We start from the raw sequence: 21,976 nt of genomic DNA on the forward strand, positions 1-21,976 counted from the left end.
ACAATTTCTCCAAGATTCAATTTATATTTAACCTTGAAACTCTACTCCTGTGGTCTTCAAAAAAGCCATCAGGAAGAGGTTATGATTTTTGCCCTCTCATAAAAATTAATTTCATGCTTTTTAACTGGTCTCCTACACACATAAGGGAATATAGTTTGCAAAAACAGGCTTATGGCAAGAATTAGCTTTTGTCTCTGGTTTAAGGCAAAATATATCAAGTAAGTCAGCCACATGTTATTAGCCCAACTATTACAACTATATAGGAACTCTTCTGCCTCAATGAAGTTCCAAAACTAAAAAAGAACCAGAAAAAAACAACAAATGAACCTGTATGCATAGGGATGTATGTGTATTAATATGTGTTTATGATGTTTACCCTGATATTTATAATTCTGATCCAGTGCCACAGAGCTCCCCCTGTTCCCGTATTTTCTATTTGCATCTCAATGCTATCTGCACCCCACCAAAACACACATCCAGGCACTCAGCTCCAAGAGCAGGAAGTATCACTCAGAGAAACGCTTGCTGCCATCTCCACTACCAGCTCCAGAGCGCTGAGTCAGATATTTTGTATGGGGGAAGAACAGACTGTAGAACGGATGTCTACTGATCTCTTCCCAGAGGAACTGACTTCATTTGCAACTGCATATGGAGAAGTTTAAACCTGAGGGTGCTCTCAAGAATAATGGAGGTTGCAGTTGAATAAAATAAAACCTCAATTAAAATGGAGATGGGAAGCCAGAAGGGGGAGCTCCTATGCCATACCATTCCTTGTAGTTGTTTGCAGAACCAACAGAAAGAGGCACACTTTGCATTTCAAAAACAGAGAAGCCTATATTTTACTAACCTGGAGAAGGAGGAGGGGGAGGAAGAGGAGGAGGAAAGATTTTCTCTTTGCCCAGCAACAGCCCAGCCAATGAGAGACTTACACAACTTAACCAATGAAAAGCCATTACACTTCAAACTCCCAGTTTACTCCAACTGACATTCAATTACAACAGCCCCTCTTAACTCCCCTTTCCTCTACAAGAGAGAATTCCCCTCCTTGCTCTCTGAACCTGCCTATGTTTTGTCATAGCTTGCAGGTCCATAACTACAATTCCTCTATTATAACTGAAGAAAGCCATTTTGCTGGTAAAATAACTGGCTGTTTTATTTTTAAGATGAACATGGTGAAAGAAGATTCAAAGATGAAAACATTCATGAAGATACAGCCTAGATCACAGATGCTATGGCACAGGAGATAAATGGGAAATAAGACAGCTGGGAAAAATTCTTCTAGGGTCAGAACAAATATCAAACACTGACCTCAGAAACTATTCCATCCACGGAAAGAGTCACAATTTGATTTGTTAGTTGGTAGAGGAATGTATGCCCCAGGGTATTGTAAACAAAGCAATCAACTGGAAATCAGTGGAGTGTAACAGGTGGGTGGGGTCGAAAAAAAAAAAAAAAAAGGGGAAGAGGGTTCTACCAATCCCATTGTTATCAGGATGACTGTGGGCATATCCAAACCTATGCCTCCATGAAAAGCAACTTCAGAGGTTTAAAATTGGGAGGTGGGGGCAGCAGACTATACTAATATAATCCTGCCACTTACTAAACAAATGAACAAGTAAATAACAGTATCAGCCCTGGAAACAGAGGAGGAAGAGAATACCCAGAATTGTTACAATGTATTATCTAAAATATTTAGTTTCCAAAAAGGAATTATGAGGCTTGCAAAGAAACAAACAAAAAATATGACCCAAACACTGGGGGGCAAAACTGCCTATGAAAGTGACCAGACCTCAGATTTAACAGGAAAATATTTCAAAGTAGCCATTGTAAATTTGTTTGCAGAACTAAAAGAAAGTATGATTAAAGAAATAAAAAGATGTGTAATGACAATGTTGCATCAAATAAAGAATACCAATATCAATACAGAGATTAAAATTATAAAAATAAATACAATAACCAAATGGAAATTATAGAGCTAGAAAGTACAATAACTGATATAAAAAAGAATCACTGGGATTCAACAGATAGGAAATGACAGCAGAAAGAATTAACAAACTTGAAAATAGTTGACAGAAATTATGCAAGACTAACCAGAGAGGGGAAAAAAATGAAGACAAATGAACAGAGACTCAGAGAAATGTGGAACAACATTAAGAACATTAAAATATATATAATAAGAATATCCAAGTAGAAAAAAAAATTTAAAGAAATAATGGTTAAAAACTCCTCAAATTTATTGAAAAACTATAGCCTACACATCTAGAAAAGTCAACATTCTCCAAGTAGAAACACAAAGATCCACAAACAGACATATCCTACTAAAAATGCTGACAAAGAAAAAATCTTGAAAACAGCAAGAGAAAATAATAACACCACTTAAATGAAACTCCAATAAGATTAACAGCTAAAGATCTCAGCAGAAATCAAAAGGCAGTGGTTAACATATTCAGTGTTCAAGGAAGAAAAGTCAACTAAGAATTCCATATCTGGCAAAACTATTATTGTCAAATGAAGGTGAAATGAAGATTTTCCATATTAAAAAAAAAAAAAAAAGCAAAAAACAGAATGTTTATTTCCAGCAGAACTGCCTTGCTGAAAGCAAGTAATCCCAGATGGTAATTCACATTCATACAAACCAAGAGTAACAGTAGGTGTAATTATATAAAAATAAAAGACATTACTACTGCATATTTTTAAACTTTCTTCTTATTCTTTCTCTTCTTTTCTCTCTTAACTGATTTTAAAAATCCATTGTTTATACATATGTGATTTATATATTATCTATAATTGTCATATATATATTTTTTCTAATAACAGTATACAGGAGGTAGGAAAGAGTAAAGATGTAATAGTTTAAAGGTCTAACTAAGATGCTAAAGTTCTTATTAATACAAAGTATTTTGGGGTCTGTATAACATGTATACAATATAACAAGTATATCACATGTATAACATGTGTACCAATAATACCACAAAAAGGGAAGAAAAGGAATCAAGTTATACAGGTGTAGTATTTTCTATATATTTCTGGAATTAAGCTAGCATAACCTGAAGCTGAATCTTATGAGTTTAAATATATATATATATATATATATGTGTGTGTGTGTGTGTGTGTGTGTGTGTATATATATATATAACCCTAGAGCTATCACTAAAACTCAAAAAGTATAGTGAGAAAATCAAAATCAATAATGAAGCTTAAATATTATATTAAAAATATTCAATCAATGCAAAAGAAAGCAATAAAAAATAAATAAAAGAACAAAAAGACATGAAACACATAGAAAACAAAACTTTAAATAGCAGGCATAAATGCAACTGTAACAATAATAACACTGAATGTGACTGGATTAAACAAGCCAATCAAAAAGTACAGATTGTCAGACTGGATTTAAAAAAAAAAAAAAAGATTCAATTATATGTTGTCTACAGGAGAACCACTTTAAATTCAAAGACACAAAAGTAAAATATTGGGAAAAAATACATCATGCCAAGGGAAATCCACAGAATAAATGGAGTAGCTCTATACTCATATTAAACAAAACAGACATTAAAATATGTTACTAGAGATAAAGAGAGATATTTTATAATGATAAAAGGGTCAATCTATCAGGAATATATAATGATTATCAATGTATATGCACCTAATCACAGAGCATCAAAATATATAAGGCAAAAACTGACAGAAATGAAGAGAGAAATAGACAATTCAATAATAATAGTTGAAGACTTCAATATCCTGCCTTCAATAATAATAAAGACAACTAAAGAGAAAATCAACAAAAAGACAGATTTGAACAATACTATAAAACAACTAGATCTTGGCGCACCTGGCTGGCTCAGTCTTTTAAGCATCTGCCTTCGGCTCAGGTCATGATCCCAGGGTCTTGGGATAGAGCCCTACAATAGGCTCCCTGCCCAGTGGGAAGTCTGCTTCTCCCTCTCCCATTCCCCATGCTTGTGTTCCCTCTCTCACTATCTCTCTGTCTGTCAAATAAATAAACAAAATCTTAAAACAAAAACAAACAAACAAAACTAGATCTAACAAACATCTGTAGAACACTCTATCCAACAACAGAATATATACTTTTCTCAAATGCACATGAGACATTCTCAAGACTAGACCATATGCTATGTCATAAAAGAAACTTCTATGCATTTAAAAGGGTAGAAGTAATACTAAATATATGCCCTCAACACAATGAAATAAAATAAAAAATCATTAAAAATAATTAAGGAAACTCACAAAAATATGAAAATCAAAAAAAAATTCTCAAACAACCAATAGGTCAAAGAAGAAATTAAGTAAATCCAAAAATACCCTGCAATGAACGAAAATAAAGGCATAACATATCAAAACTTACGGGATGCAGCTAAAGGAATTCTTAGAGGAAAATTTACAGCTATAAATGCCTATTTTTTTTTAAAAGAAATAACAAATATCTCAAATCAAAAATCTAAACTTCTAATTTTACATATTGGGGAGGGAAGAGAAAACTGAACCTAAAGCAGGCAAGAGGAAAGTTAAAAGATTAGAATGGAAATTAATGAAACAGATATAGACTATCAGTTTCCTTAAACAGATCAACAAAAAAACTAACCAACTTTTGCCTAGTTTTGCCAAGAGGAAAAGAGCAAAGATTCAAATTGCTAGAATCAGAATTGAAAGAGCAGACACCACATAAACACCAGCCTTAACATAAATAAAAAGGAGTATGAAGGAACACTAGAACAGCTGCACACCAACAAATTAGATGACTTAGAAGAAACAGAGAAAATCTTAGAAAGACATGCACTGCTAAGATTGACACAAGAAGAAACAGACAATCAGAATAGATCTATAAAAAATGAAGAGACTGAAAACTATAATAATTAAAAAAAAACTAGTCATAAATAAGCCCAAGCCCATACAGCTAATTTCTACCAAACATTCAAAGAAGAATACCAATTCTTCACTCTTTCAAAGATCAGAAGAGGAGGTAGCATTCCCCGGCTTATTTTAAAGGGATCACCCTGATACTAAATTAGGCAAAGAAAGCAGAAAAAAAGAAGAAACAGAGTACAAAAGAGAAGAAACCACAGGCCACTGTTTCTTATGAATATAGATACACAATCCTCATGATACTAGCAAACTGATTCCAACAACATATGAGAAGAATTATATATTAAGGTCAAGTGGATTTATCCCATCACGGTAGATTGGTTTAACATCTGAAAATTAATTAATGTAATATGTAATATTAATAGAATATTTAAAATCACACAATTTTAATAGAGAAAAAGTATTTGACAAAATCCAATACCCTTAGATGGTAACAACAAGCCACAAACTTGGAATAGAAAGGAACTTCCTCAACCTGATAAACATCAGCTAGAAAAAACCCAGTTAACCTCATACTTAATGATGAAAGACCTGAATATTTATCCCCACGATCAGGCACAAGACAAAGTAACCACTCTTGACACCTCTTTTTAACATAATACTGGAAGTTCTCACAGGTCAAAAAATAAATAAATAAATAAATAAACAAACAAACACCATCCAGGTTGCAAAGGAAGAAGTAAAACAGTAACTATTCATAAATGGATTGATCTTATACAGAGAAAATCCTAAAGAACCCACTAAAAAACTATTAGAATGGACAAATTCAACAAGTTTGCAGGCTATGGTACCAATATGCAAAAGTCAATTATATTTCTACACATTTGCAACAGATAATTTGCAAGTAAAAATTCCATTTGCAAAAACATCAAAAGGAATGAAATAAATTTAACCAAAGAAACTCAAATCTTACTTCTGAAAACTATAAAGCATTGTTGAAAGAAAGTAATGAAGATCTAAATAAATGGGAAAGTCATCCACGTTCATGGATCAGAACACATGGCTGAGAAGGCAACACACCCCAAACTGATCTATAGATTTAGTGAAATTCCTATGAAAATACCAGCTGATTTTTCTTTTAGAAATTAACAAGCTGATTCTAGAGTTCATATGAAATTGCAAGGAGCCCAGAAAAGCCAAAACAAAACTAAAAGAAAATAGGAAGAAGGCAGATTCATACTTAATAATTTCAAGATTAACAGTATTATATAAGAATATAGCATAAGGATAGACATACAGATCAATATAATAGAAAGGAAAATCCAAAAATAACCCCAAACACCTATGGTAAACTGATTTTTTACAAAGGTATCAAGACCATTCGATGGGAAAAGAATAGTCTTCAGCAAATGGTTCGGGCACAACCAGATAGCCACAGGCAAAAGAATAAAGTTGGACCCCTACCTCATACTATGTACAAAAATTAACTCTTTTCTGGCATGAAAAGAATAAGTTTACATTGAATCATAATTTTTAACAGTTTACTATAGTTGAGAGTAGTTCCCAAATCCTTACTTCTGCAATAAAATGTATATAATCTTTTCAAATGTGGCAGTTTATAAAAAATAAAAGATATAAGCAATTTACTAAGGTAGAGTCTCAGTGAGTGAAAAAGTATGATATTCCCTTAAACTAATCAGGTTCTTAGTTATCAGGAGCTTAGTATTTTGTACATAATTAAGGCAGCGCTGAGATATTACTACATGTTAAACACACAGGAAAAAACAGCTAGCTTTATAAATTCAAACCTACAAAGTGAACACTAAGGTTCTTATACCCATAGTGTTTCTTTTTTACAGCTTTATAAATTTTATCTTGGAATAAAATGCAATTTTAATGCAATAATGGAAACTTTTTCAATCATGGTGGCAAGGTCATCTCTCACACAATGGGTTCTGGAGTTAGACTTTCTGAGTGCAAATCATACTTCCATTATTTTGCTAGCTGAATAGTCAGGAAAGTTTTCTCTTCAGAAAATTGGTATAAATGTCATAATAATTCCTACTTCATTAAGTTACCAATAGGATAAAATTATTGGCACATATTAAATGCTCAATGAATAATATCAAATTGATACTTTTTCTCAGTTTCTTTAAGGTTCACCAGAGAAAAATAATTTTCTATATCCTTATATTAAGTCTGATCTAACCCAGAATTTCATTATGACTAATTTCAATTAATGAACACAAGGCACAAACATGTTTTCTCTGAAATTTTAGTTGTTTTGCTGGTTTATCTGTTATGTGGAAGGTGATAAAAGACAGAGTACAATTTCTCTTGAGTCATAAAATTCCTTTTTATGGGGATTCATTCAACAAATAAAATTTGAGCACCTACTGTGGTAAAGGTTCCATGCAAAGTGTTATTACACGTTACCACAATTTTAAGGCTATAGATGTACAGTTTTAATGGTTCTGGTGTTTAAAATAATATTAACAAGTAACCTCCAACAAAAGTACTTAACAATAATAAGGAAAAGAAAAATGTGAATTGGAAACATAAATTATGTATTGTAAGAAAGTGAGCCCAAAGAAACAGATTGTTCCATAAACCAGGAATGAAACATTCTGGTCAATGCTCCAAGTTATTCCAAAAAGATTATCTCCTAGTGCCATAAAATAAATCTTATTGGCCTTTAAATAAAGTTCTGCCATTCTCCATACTATAATTACATTTCTCAGGCAATATTTTTCCAATCATTATCTTCTCCATTGTTATTATCATCATTATTATCGTTGTTAAAATCATCACTATCACCACCAGCCAAATATTAGAAATTCAAAATTTCTCCATATCCAAAATATATTTTGTTCACAGAGGCAAAAAATGTAATAAACCAAGTCATTCACTGACAGAAAGAAAATGTCAAAAAGTATTTAGACTGTACTTCACTTATGTATTTTAGTCCTCAAATCAAGCCTCTTAAATAACCTACCTATGTAGTCAGCTTGAAAATGACAAATTAAAATGTCAAACAACTTCAGATGGTCATCACAAACTATGCACAAATATTCCTGGTCTAATGTTTCCAGGTCAAAGATAAGATTGTTCACCCCTTCCCTCTGCTGTCAACTTCAATGTGGTAATAATTTACTTGTGCCAATGAAAGGTGAGTGAAAACTTCCAGGCAGAAAGTTTTATTATAAGCCAGCATGTGATTCAACATATTTTTTTCCCTACTACCAAGGCCAGTGACTCTCTATTCTGCCTCAAAGTCAGACTATAGGTAATTCATTTATGTAGTCATCATTAAATCAAAAGATTTTACTAAAATTAGCTAAAATGAAACCAAATATATCTCCCATTTTAACAAACATAAAAGTCTACAACTCACAGAAAAATAGAACACAATTTTTATATCAAACTACAGACACTGCTAAAACAAGTGATTCAGAAAGTTTGAAAATAAAAGAATAGTGAAAGGTATAAACCACACAATGCAGGAAAAAAGATTGATATAACTATCAGATGAGTCAAATGAAGAATTCCAGCCAATGTATTAAAAGTCCAAAAAAAAAGTTAAAAAGGATACTTCGTAAGTCTAACGAACACAAATCACAATGAATATATTAAAGTTAATCAACTTTTACATATCTCATAATATGACCACCTTTTAAAGCACAAAATATTATAGGAGGTACAAAGAAAAATTTGAAATACATTAGTAGTAGAACATTATTAGGCCACATACACAAAAAACAGTATTAAAAACTAAAAAGAATACAGACAATATTCTCTGATCAAAACATAGAAAAATAGGGGTGCTTGGGTGGCACAGTCAGTTGAGCAACTGACTCTTGGTTTCAGCTCAGGTTCTTGATCTCAAGGTTGAAATCGAGCTCTATGGTGGGCTGCACACTCAGTGCAGAGTCTGCTAAAGACAGTCTCTCCCTCTCCTTTTCCTTCTGCCCCTCCACCCCATGCACTCTCTCTCTCTCAAATAAATATATCTTTAAAAATTAAATAGAAAATACCTTTAAATTCAAAAACAAAAGTCCTTCTCACTTAGGAATTTAAAAAATAAAACCCTCCAATCTTATGGCAAAGGTGTAAATATATTTATTTGATGTTTTATTAATAACTGCATATTAATGATTACATATTGTCAATTCATTTGTTTTCTCTTTTTATTAGATTTTTAAAATTTATTTACTGAGAAAGAGAGAGAACATGTATACACATTAGCAGATGGAGGGTCAGAGGGACAGGTAGAGAGAGAATTCCAAGCAGATCCTGCACCTAGTGTGAGTGTGACATGGGGCTCCATCACACAACCTCAAGATCACTACCCTAGCCAAAATCAAGACTCTGACACCCAGCCAACTGAGCTACCTACGTGCCCCAGTTCATTTGTATTCTTATATTTTATTTTATATTTGTACATTTATATTATTTATATTAGCATACCTTATTTTATTAACCTATAATGTATTATTTGTTTCAGGGGTATAGGTCTGTGATTCATCAGTCTTACACAGTTCATAGCACATAACTTCCCCAATGTCCATCACCCAGGCACCCCATCCTCCCCACCCCTCTCCTCTCTACCAACCCTCAGTTTGCATATCTTATTTTAATATCTTCTTAAGATAACATATATTAATAATTATAATTACTATATACATTAAGCCAGTAGAATAAAACTTGGGACAATTATTTTATTGCTTTGAAGTTTTTTTAAAAAAGACTTTACTAATTTATTCATTTTTAGAGAGAGTGATCAGGGTAGGGAGGGAGAGAGGAAGAGAGAGAATCTCAAGGAGGCTCCTTGTCCAGTGCAAAGCCGGGGCAGGGCTTGATCTCAAGACACTGAGATCATGATCTGAGTCAAAACCAAGTGTGGGATGCTTGACCCACTGAGACACCCAGGCACCCTTCTAGGCAATATTCTAACTTGTACTAAAAGTTCAGAAGCCATAGAAAATAAGACTAATGTATTTTATTACATAAAAATTATAATTAAAAACAAATCTGCAAAATAAAAAAATCATCCTTGTAAGGACCTATTTAGAAACTGTCCCTGCTCCCCTTCCCCCAGGGGATTTACTTGGAGACAAGTCCCGGAAACCAGCTTCAGGTAACAAAGCCCAGATACCAAGGTGGGTCAGGCCAGGTGGAGACATCCGATCAGTGGGGGGGATGCATACTGTCTCCCTGGTTACCAAGGAGTATGGGCCCGCCCTTTGGGCGCCAATCCCAATCAAGGTGTAATAGGCTGGTTCAAATGTCTACTAGGGTAAATTGTAACTCAATTGGTCACCTAGCATCACTATGGAGTTTCCTGTGTGTATTACAATCTCATTGGCCACCTGTGCGTGGCCAGGCCCGACCGCATGGCCTTTGCCCTTAAAAGCTAGTCTGTGAAACAGAGAGGGGTCGCCCTTTCTTGTAAGAGGTGCAGCCCTGAACATTCGGTTAGATTCTTGATGCTTGGAGCGAAATAAAGCTTTGCTTGACCTTCGCTTTGTATCAGTCTCGCTCCTTTAATCATGGACCCATTATTGGGGCATAACAATCCTAAGTCAAGAGATAGATGAAAAAGTTATATATCAGAAATAAAATACTAATCTTTCTATTATAGAGAGAGTTCTTAAGAAAGTTTATAAGAGGGAGCGCCTGGGTGGCTCAGTCAGTTAAGTGGCTGCCTTCAGCTCAGGTCATGATTTCGGGGTCCTGGGATCGAGTCCCACATCAGGCTCTCTGCTAAATGGGGAACCCACTTCTCCCTCTGCATGCTGCTCCCCTGCTTGTGCTCTCTCCCTTTCTCTCACTCTTGCTCTCTGTTAAATAAATAAATAAAATCTTCTTGTAAGAAAAAAATAATGACCCCATAGAAAAATGAGCACAGTATATGCATAGATGGTTCACAGAAAAAGAAATAAGGAAATACAAATGGCCTCTAAACATCTGAACAGAGGTTTTTGGCTTTCTTAAGAGAAATGCAGATTAAAATTTCACTGATATGATTTTTATCCAGATACCTCAAATATCTACTAAAAAACAAATTTCCAACACACTGTGTTAAGGTGCTCATAAATATCTGTTGAGACCACAAATTAGCTTAACCTATGAAGAGGAATTTGCCAAGATCTTTCAAAATTATAAATTACCTGGATTCAATTTTATAGAATTTATCCTAAAGATGTAATTGTACACAAGCAAAATGACATGTATCGTTATCCATTACAGTATCATTTGCTATCCATCACAGTACTATAATTGCATAAAATTAGCAACCACACAGATTGCCTTCAATGAGAAACTATTTAAATTGTTACAACCATACACTGAAATACTATGCAGTTATTTCTAAAAGGGAGGAAGGGAAAAGACAAGGAATCTCTGAGTTTCATATGGAAATATACAATATACAGTATACATTGTTAAATGAATAAAACAAGGTGCTACCTTTCAAATCATATGAAAGGAGGGTGAGGATAAAAATAAAATATAATACCTGTTTGCTTATAATTGCACTAAAAAATTGTGGAAGTATAAGAAATTAATAAAGAGGACTAAGAGTAGGAGACAAGACAGTTGTGTTTTACTATATGTTGTTTAATTTTTTTAAACAAGCAAATTTTTAAATGGGGGGAAACTCAGTTATATATTTCATTGAGCTAAAATAATTGTCATTGCCAAGGAGGCTTTACAATCCAAGCTTTTTTTTTTTTTTTGCATACTTATTTTTGGTTTGACCCTCTACTTCAAATTTTCACAAAACTATATAACTCTCCCTATGGAAAGTAAAGGTCATAATTTCCCCTTTTGATCTCCAGATTTTGGAAAACAACATCTCCATCTCAAAGCCCCAGCAATGACGAACGCTATCAACCTTATGTGTATTTGACATGCATCGAAGTCTCAGCCAGGAAGTTAATCTTAAATGGCTCTATATTTGTAGAGGGGACAGGCAAAGCATTTCTAAAAAGGTCTAGGATGTGGTTTTATGTTTTTGACATCAGCCCACCAGGTTTGCCTGTCAGGGGTAATGTGTGTGACAACGTTTCATCCGGTTCTGACATTCTCAAAGTTATTTTATCAGTAGTCCCTCTGGAGGACCAAATGAAAGCTTGTTCAACTAGAACTTGAGGCAATGACAGTAGCAAGCCTCTGGCAATTCCTGCTCTTGGAGTGTTAAAGGTCACTGTTAAAATTTATAACATATTATCTAACATTAACACTTCTGCTGATGTATTCTCAAAAAATTTCCACTTTGATCTGCCTGAATTAAAGTCTGTTTCACAGGGGCACCTGGGTGGGTCAGTGGGTTGAGCCTCTGCCTTCAGCTTGGGTCGTGGTCTCAGGGTCCTGGGATCGAACCCCGCATCGGGCTCTCTGCTCGGCAGTGAGCCTGCTTCCTCCTCTCTCTGCCTGCCTCTCTGCCTACTTGTGATCTCTCTCTCTCTCTCTCTCTCTGTCAAATAACTAAATTTTAAAAAATAAATAAATAAAGTCTGTTTCACAGTCTGGGTTCTTCAACACATCCCTTCACAAAAAGCACAGACTGAACCGTCAATTCATTGGAATACTTGTGCAGACACAGCCACAGGTTGTGAATTAGTTGGTCCTTTGGTTCTGAGCACAGGTGACATGCCAGACTTCAAAGAAAATATTATTTTTGTTGTGAATCTAATTATAACTGACTTGGTGGTTCTTGTCCCAACTGCTCACACACGGCATTTTATAAAGAAATGTGTCAATGTAAAGAGAGCATAACTACACACACCATTAACACTATCAGCAGCATTAATATGATGGTTTCTTTTCATTCAAAAACAGAGAAGCAGCAGAACATACACAATCTCTTAAACTCTTGTTTGTTCCACAGAGGTGGCTGAGCTTAGGACAGGCAGAGCTATATTGCACTGTAACATGGAAAAGCTCCAGAGAAGGAATCTAGCTTCCCACCCCTCTGCATACAGGAAAAGGGGACAAAACAGTACTGCAGGCAACACGTAGGTTACCATACCAATAGGGGCTTCCTGATAAGAGAAGCGATCCTATTAGAAATGATGGGGTAGGGGACGGGCCCTTCGCCTCTAGCATCTACCTTTTTCTTGTACTAACTCAGAGCTGCTGAGCCAAGTTTCTTGCTTAACTACCAAGAGATGGGAAGAAAGGCACTTCTGTGGCTATCTAGGACCATTTTCTCTCCTCAAAATGCCTGGAGTATATTAACTATATAGCATGCAAAAAGCACTGTATAGGCAGTCTTGAGAAATGTGGACATCTCAATCAGGGCCTAGCCCTTCTCTGCTGTCCACCTTTCTCAGCTCATAGCCCTGACTCTCAGACTGGGAACACCTTCTGTTCTTCCCACATGAAGCCCTCCTTTCAAATTGGGCAGGAAACATGTTTATAACTTCTCAGCACAATGTACTAGACACAACAGGTATTCAATAATGCTTATTATTGGTTATGAAGAAAGTGCTCACTTATATAAAGCTCAATGGATAATTATTTCAATGCTCTTCTCAGTCACCTTTCAATTAATAACACTGTTCAAGTTTCAAATTTTCGAAAAAAGAGCATTCGATTTGGCACCATCTAGAAAAGGAGAAGTGGCAAATACCAACCAGGTTACCTGGAGGAATTCTTATGTATTTGCATACAAATGGAATAATAATGCATACTATTTCTTCTGCTTTTACTTATGTTGGGAAATAGTAACTTTATGTGAAGTAGTGGCTTAGTCTGCTCCCGGAACTGATTCTCTATAAATACAAATAATATTATAGTCCTTACCTAATATTTTACAAGAAACAGAGGGAAAAAACTCACCTATTAAATGGGTCAGGATGCTTTCCTATTAGTTAAAGCAACCCTTGGTAACAGTAACAATGTGTTTTGTTTCTAGACTGTGATTTGGTGTTTTATTATTACTTGCCAATGTGATAAAGCAGTTGGGTGTGCTAGCTCTGCTTTAGCACATTTATTGCATTATTATTCATCAAGAAAACAGAACTTTCTCTGCAGGCAAATGATTGTATCTGTGTATTTTCTTTATCAGGATACTTAATTTGAAAAAAAAAAGTTTAAAAAAAGGATACTTAATTTGGATCTATTTTAAAATATAATCTAAATGTGGTTTTTAAAACATAGTCTAAATATAATTATATAATATTTGCCCACTAAATTTTTAAATTACACTTACATTACAAATATATACACAAATGCTCAAATACACACCCATGTACACATACATATATATGCACATACACATGTATAATCTCTCTATATACATACACACCCATATTTGTAAACATGTATATACATTCAAAAGAGAGACACCATGAAAGAATGTCAACTAGTTTTGTAGTTAGACTGATCAAGCCTTAAGTTTGAGTTTTATTATACACACTAGTTAGGACAACTTGGGAGAATTACTTAACCTTTTTCAGGCTATTTGCTCATTTATAAAATTGGGACAAGTATTCTCCTCAAGATATTTGAGAAGATTAATGCAATGGAATGAAATGTCTAATATAAAGTGCTTAGCATAGGTCAGGATGGCATCCGTCTGGGGCAACAATCAATAAGGAACACTAACACGACCCTAGAATATATTGGAAATATGGGATAAATTAAATCCAGACTCCAAAAAAAGGTTCTTGATGTAACTGAACACTTGTGGTATTCCAATTCCCACAGAAGTAGACAGTGCCCTCAAGTGGAAATTCTAAAAAGCACTCCTTAGAGAATGGGCCCCTTTTGAGCCAGATGAAAGACACCCAGGCTGGAAAGTCAACAGCTGACAAGGCCTCAGGCGTCAGATTGGAAAATCTGAAGCACAGGGCAGTGTGGCCTAGTGCTGTTTTCCAGGAACAAATGACTAGTTTTATCATCTAAATTGTAATTCATTTTTTTTGAAGATTTTATTTATTTATTTGAGAGAGCAAGCAAGCACAGAGGAACAGTGAGAGGGAGAACCAGACTCCCCACTGAGCAGGGAGCCCGATGTGGGGCTCCATCCCAGGACTCAGAGATCATGACCTGAGCTTAAGGTAGACACTTAACCTACTGAGCCAACATAGGTTTCATTTGCAGGTTTAATGTTGTTCCTTGTTGAAGTGACACAGATGTGTTGTTTACGATTTTTTTTTTTTTTTAATCTACCTCCCTCCACACACAACAACCCTCTGAGCTAGGTGGTATTATTATCATGTCAATTGTCAGACAAGGCAACTGGAACGTTAAAAAGTCAGTATGTTGTCCAAGACAGGTCAAACAAGAAGTAACAAAATCAAGAATCGAGCCTTAGAATCCTGCTCTTAGTTTTGATGTCACCCAATTAGCTTTACAGTTCAGAAAATCAGAAGAGAAAGCTGGAGAAATAATAAAATCCCCCAAACAATAGGAAATGTTTTGCTAACAGAAAAGACACAAGAAAGAAATTTCAAATACAGTCTAAACAATACGGGAAGCTCCCCCACCACTGTCCATGAGAGGTGTTTCTTTCCCCACGGTATGAACAAAAAGACTGCAACAGACACAACTGCAAACAAGTTCAAAGCTGTGGTAATTAGTTTATGGAAGAAGTCCCCTACTTGGAAGATAAGAATTCCATTTTTATTGACCAGAAACAAGTTTCTAACTGCCAAAATTAAATAAATACTAAGTATGTATTTTAAAAAATTAGATTTAAAGGACTCCATATTAGTAGTCTGTGCCTTACATTCCTATTTGGGGCCCGCCACACAAAAGGTGTTTAGTGAATGTTCATTTCCTGTCACCCTGCTTTTCCTCTAAGATCATTTCTGTATTTATCTACATAGCCCAGAATATTGTTTTATACATGTTGCTTATTGAATTTAAAAATCAATTAACACTTATGCATGAATTAAGAACCACTTTCTGGCTGCTCAGTTTCTGAACTCCTGGGATGTATTTAATACTCTTTTGCTACAGAGTTTTCCTTAACTTCCATCATGAACTCAGTCTACAAAATTAAAATTAGTGATCTCATGATAACCTTAATCACTCTCCTATATCTGAAAAAGTATTTTTCTATCGCATGAATAAAGTGTTCTTCCTTTTTGTTATTTTTTAGAAAGTTTTAAAGCCCAGAAAATTGAAAAAAAAAAAAAAAGAAAAATAACGCAATGTAACTAAGCCTGAATTAAGCAAAACTGTCATTTTGTTGTATATAAGTTAAGAAATAAAACATTAGAGATTACATTCAAGTGCCTACATTACACTCCCCACTCCCATTTCCCTCTAAACCTGGTTACAAGTAACTAACATGACTTCTTTACTATAATTGATCTGTTTGTACTTTTATTGCATATCTATCTATAAATAATACATAGCATATACTGTAGTTTTAGTTTAATTTTCACAAATGGAATTATTCCACTCATAATCATAATAAATGTATTTCATACCTAATCATTTCATGAGTTTTCTTTAATTCAATATTTTTTTAACATTTTATTTATTTGAGAGGGAGAAAGTGCTCACACATAAGCAGAAGCAGGGGGAGGGGCAAAGGAAGAGGGAGAAGTCCACTTTCCGCTTAGCAGAGAGCCCAAGGATGCTGGGATCGTGACCTGAACTAACGGCAGATGTTTAACCAACTGAGCCACCCAGGCGCACTAATTCAGTATTTTGTTTGAGATTTATCCATGTTGATATGTAAAGATCCAACCAGTTCACATTAACTACATGTAATGGTTTACATCTTCTAGTGGTTATTTAGCCAACTTTATTTGTTCATAATACTTATATAGCCTAGACAGCCATCCCTTGTGTATTATATATGTAGTTTGTTATTTACCTTTGATTGTTCTGCATAGTACTGTTCAAAAATTAATTTTAGAATAGTTCCATCCGTCTTTTAGGATGTATGTTTTTGGGATCTTGGTAAAGAAATATTTTCATACCCCTTGATATAAAGATAGTCTCATATTAACTTTTAATAATTTCAAAGTTGTGTTTTTCACATACGGGCCTTTATTCCATCTGGGATTTATTTTTGCAGTAAGGTTGTACCAGATATGTTTCTTTTTATATCCAGATCAACTCCCCCACTTGTTCATTCTACTTTGTGTCCCAAAAGGTTGATCTATATGGGCACATCACTCAGCTTCCTTTCCCTCTGTCTTCCAATTGGGTTTACTTAGTGAGAAGTCCCAGTAGGACATCAGAAGTGGAAAGGTGAGTAAGGTCATGACTCTATTCTAGAAGTAGAACAGCTGAAGAAAAATGACTTAAAATGTTTATGAGTACATCTCCTGGTTTGGAAGTTATGAATTGTATTATGTTTTAGTGATAACATTTACATTTTCAACATACATACTTCAGAAAATATTTTTCTAAGATGTCCTAAAATTGTTTAATATTTGTTTTTTCCCCCACAAAAAAAGACAAAAATCTTACCACAAATACCCTTTTCCTAGCTAAATTTTCTATGTTGTTATTGTTGCTTAAATCAAGTCCCAATTTTTTTTTAATTTTTAAAAAAGTAGAGTAGTTAATAACATTTGCTCACATATTTTAACTATTTCTTTATCTTCCCACTAATGCACAACTGAAACTACTGTAGCTGTTATTCTGTACAATTTCCTCAATTCTCTACTCTAGGACTTCTATAAGACATATGTTGGAGCCTCTCAATCTACTTTCCACCATCATTCCAAATACCCAATTATCCTTTTCACTTCTTTAGCTCTGTGCTTGGTTCCAGATGAAATTCTCAGTACACTTTTCCAATTAGCTAATTCTTTACTCAATAGTTTTTATTCCTAGGATTTTTAAATGGTTTTTACTATCTGTATCTGTTTTATAGAAATACGTATCAGTCTGAATTTGTTTCATAAGTTAATTCCTTTTTAACTAGTATTTCTACTTTTATATCTTTGAGGATCTTAAATATATTAATTTTAATGTCATCTTCAAATCATTCTATTATTTGAGTTTCATGGACACATACTCATGTCCCATATGTTCCTTGAGATAACCTTATATCTTAGAAATGCATTTTCTCATATGTATTAAAATTTTAATTTGCATACCTATCTTTAGTGGTAGTTCACTTTGTTTTCTTTCTTATTCTCTGTGTTCATTCTTCAGCATCTAACAGTTTTATGCTTGCCTACATTATACCCTCAAGATCTCCAATCTATAACCATGTATTATAATGGTACCTCAAGGCTCCTATTTCACATTAGTACTGGAGTGATATCAAAGACCAAATAGAGCATGATCCAGATCCTGGTTACATGGCTGTTTTCTCTTTCCTATCATCCCAACCAAAATATAACTATAGGCAATTGTGGCAACTTTTTTCAGCCTGCTTTCCTTGGCAAGGAACTCTAGCCACAGCCTCCAACTTTCATTCATTAACTTTTTTCTCTAACTATTCACAAGCAGAAGGCAATATTGACTGACATTAGTCCAAAACAATTGAATTTTCATTGTCTTTCACCTTTCGGGTCCCTAAAGCCCAAGAAACATGTACTGTTAGCCTTCTGTTAACTACTGTCAGTTTCTGTTCTTTTCTACAGAAACATTTATCTTGTTTTTGAACAAAGCTATGCACACTTAATTTTTAAATAAATGTATTTTTATTTATCATTGCTAAGTATATTCAACAGGAACAGTAAAATGGCTTAAACTATGAACTCATAGCTACTGCCTGAACAGATGTTAAGACACACAGTTTTTTAATCAAGGTTATCTTAATGCATTTACATGTCATAGTGTTTTCCACCCAGGGAAATAACCATAGCTTTCTATATCCGTCCATACAATAAAAACTATAAAGGCCAAAAATTACAAGACTTCATTTATCCTGGTATTTTTAGAAAGTGTTGAGAGTATGTTAGAAAATATTTTCAGGGCACCTCGGTGGCATAGTCAGTTATGTCTGACTCTCGGGTTTAGCTCAGATTGTGATCTCAGGGTCCTGACTTCAAGGTCATGATATTGAGCCTTGCATCAGGCTCTGTGCTGGACATGGAATCTGTTTGAGATTCTCTCTTCCTCTGCCCCTCCTGCCATGTGTGTGTCCTCTCTCTCTCTCTCTCTCTCTCTCCTTCTCTAAAATAAATAAGTAAAATCTTAAAAAAATATACATATAAATTTTCAAATCAAAGAATCAATAAATTATAAATTATGAAATGTATAAATGAACCAAAATATCTGCATTAGTTTTTAAAATATGAAAGAAAATGACAAAAACTCAGAACTTCAACAATCACCAAGTCATACTTTTCCTTATTTACTAATAGTAACATTTTCTGCATGGAGTACAAGGGGTGTGTGTGTGTGTGTGTGTGTGTGTCAGGGGGATGTATGTTTTGCCAAAACAGTGAGACAAAAACCACAATTACAAATGGCAACTTTAATACCCTACTCTCAGCAATTCATAGATCTACTAGACAAAAATCAGCAAGAATATAAACATACTGGACAATACAACCAACCAACAGTATCTAATTGACATATAGAGAACACAACAATATACAGTGCAGAACAGTGAAAACACTTTTTCAAGCACTTGGATACTGTGAATACTATTAAAATTAAATAACAACACAGAACTGAAATAGTAGCCAGAATTATTTGACCTGGAGAGTTCTTTGGCATTGGCTAATCAATCATTGTGTTTTTAGGACTAAAATAGGAAACCTGAAAAAGCCATATTTTATTTGTCGAAATAGAAAGTTTTAAGTCTGATAAAACTAATAACTCTTTCTTGAATCATCACAAAAGACTTATGGCTACTCAACAAACTTGTAGACTTGATCCTGTTTATAGACCTAAAATCTCATAGAAATTGAGGATGGGTCCACCTAAGTAGGGATCCTGCCATACTTTAAATAATTTAAACTACATATCTTCCTCCTAGCTTTCTCCAAAACAACATGAGCTAATTTACAAAGTGATTACACAGTGGGGAAAGAGAAGTAATCATATTTTTCAGGGTTTATTAAACAGTGACTATTCCCTGAGAATCCAAACTACCACGGTGATCCAATAGGATAGATAAGGTTTAAGGAGGAGAAATGAGATCTAATCATCAACGACATTTTGGCTCTGATCAGTCTCAGAGTGAAGCCAATGGGTGCCTCAAATAATCCTGTATTTCCTCTACCCTGGAATACATAGTTGGAAGAGACATACTCAGCAATTGGCAGAATCCCCACACTGGATCCCTGGCCTATGGATTAAGGATGATTACTATAGCAAATGTCAACTGGAAGTCTTTAGAACTTCCACTCTCCACCATAGTAGTGAAAAAGCAATAGCACATTCTTAGAGAGAATGCCAAGACTTCCGTCACCATCAAGGACAGAGTCCTATCACATTCCCATTCAACTCATCTATTTGGCCTATAGATAAGACAGTAGTCTTTAAACATGACAGTGTATTATCATAAACTTAATTAGGTGGTAACTACAACGAGCTGTATTTCTAGCTGTGGTTGTTTTATTGGAGCAAATCAACAACTGTTCCTCTTTTCTAGTTTGAGACTATTGATCTCAAAAATACTTCTCAAACTTAAACAAAGAGGAAAAAGACCTGCACTCCAAAAGCTATAAAATAATGATGAAAGAAATTGAAGATGACACATACACACATGCAAAATGGAAAGATATTCCATGCTCATTGACTGGAAGAACCAATACTGTTAAAAGGTCCATACCACCCAAAACAATCTACAGTATCAATGTGATCCCTTCCAAAATGCCAATGACATTTTTAATAGAACTAGACTAAATAATACTAAAAATTTGCATGGAACCACAAAAGACCCTAAACAGTCAAAGCAATCTTGAGAAAGATCAGAGCTGCAAATATCAGATTTCCAGATTTCTAGACACACTACAAAACTGTAATAAAGAAAACAGTATGGTACTGGCACAAAAACAGACATATAGATCAATGGAACAGAATATAGAGCCCAGAAATAAACCCACACTTACATAGTCAATGAATCTAAGACAAAGGAGGCAAGAACATACAATGGGGAAAAGACAGTCTCTTCAATAAATGGTGCTGGGAAAACTGGACAGCCACATGGAAAGGAATGAAACTGAACCATCATCCTACACCATACACAAAAATAAACTCAAACGGCAGCTGGGTGGCTCAGTGAGTTAAGCGTCCAACTCTTGATTCTGGCTTCAAGCCCCCCATCAGGCTCTGCGCTCAGCAGGGAGTCTGCTGGGGATTCTCTTTCCCTCTCCTTCTGCTCCCCCCCCAGCTCATGTGCATTCTTTGTCTCTCAATGTCACTCTAAAATAAATAAGTCTTTAAAAATTAAAGGAAAAAAAGGGGGGCACCTGGGTGGCTCAGTCATTAAGCGTCTGCTTTCAGCTCAGGTCATGATCCCAGGGTCCTGGGATTGAGCCCCACACAGGGCTCCCTGCTTGGCTGGAAGCCTGCTTTTCCCTCTCCCATTCCCAATGCTGTGTTCCTTCTCTCGCTGTGTCTCTGTCAAATAAATAAAATCTTAAAACAAAAATTTAAAAAAAAACTCAAAATGGATTAAAGATGTAAATGTGGGACCTGAAACCATAAAACTTCTAGAAGAAAATAAAGGCAGTAATGTCTCTGATATGGGCCACAGAATTATTTTTCCAAATATATATCCTCAGGCAAGGGAAACAAAAGCACAAAAAAACTACTGGGACTATACCAATATAGAAAGCTTCTGTACAGGAAACAATCAATGAAACAAAAGGCAACCTACTGAATGGGAGAAGATATTTGCAAATAATATATTTGATAAAGGGTTAGTATACAAAATATATAAAGAACTTATAAAACTCAACACCAAAAAACCAAAATAACTGATTAAAGATGGCTGAGGCAACTGGGTGGCTCAGTTGTTTAAATGTCTGACTCCTGATTTTGGCTCAGATCATGATCTCACAGTTGTGAGACTGGGCCTGTGTAGGACTCTGCACTCAGTGGAGTCTGCTTGAGATTCTGTCTCCCTGTGCCCCACTCCCAGCTCATGCTCTCTCTCTCCAAAATAAAATAAATAAAATCTTTTTAAAAATAAAATAAAAAATAAAAATAAAAATGACAGAGGACCTGAACATTTTTCTAAAGAAACATACAAATAGCCAAGAGACACATA

The sequence above is a fragment of the Enhydra lutris genome, unplaced genomic scaffold (assembly GCF_002288905.1).
Source record: "Enhydra lutris kenyoni isolate GAN:26980312 unplaced genomic scaffold, ASM228890v2 scaffoldscaffold70, whole genome shotgun sequence".
NCBI classification, from domain to species: Eukaryota; Metazoa; Chordata; class Mammalia; order Carnivora; family Mustelidae; genus Enhydra; species Enhydra lutris.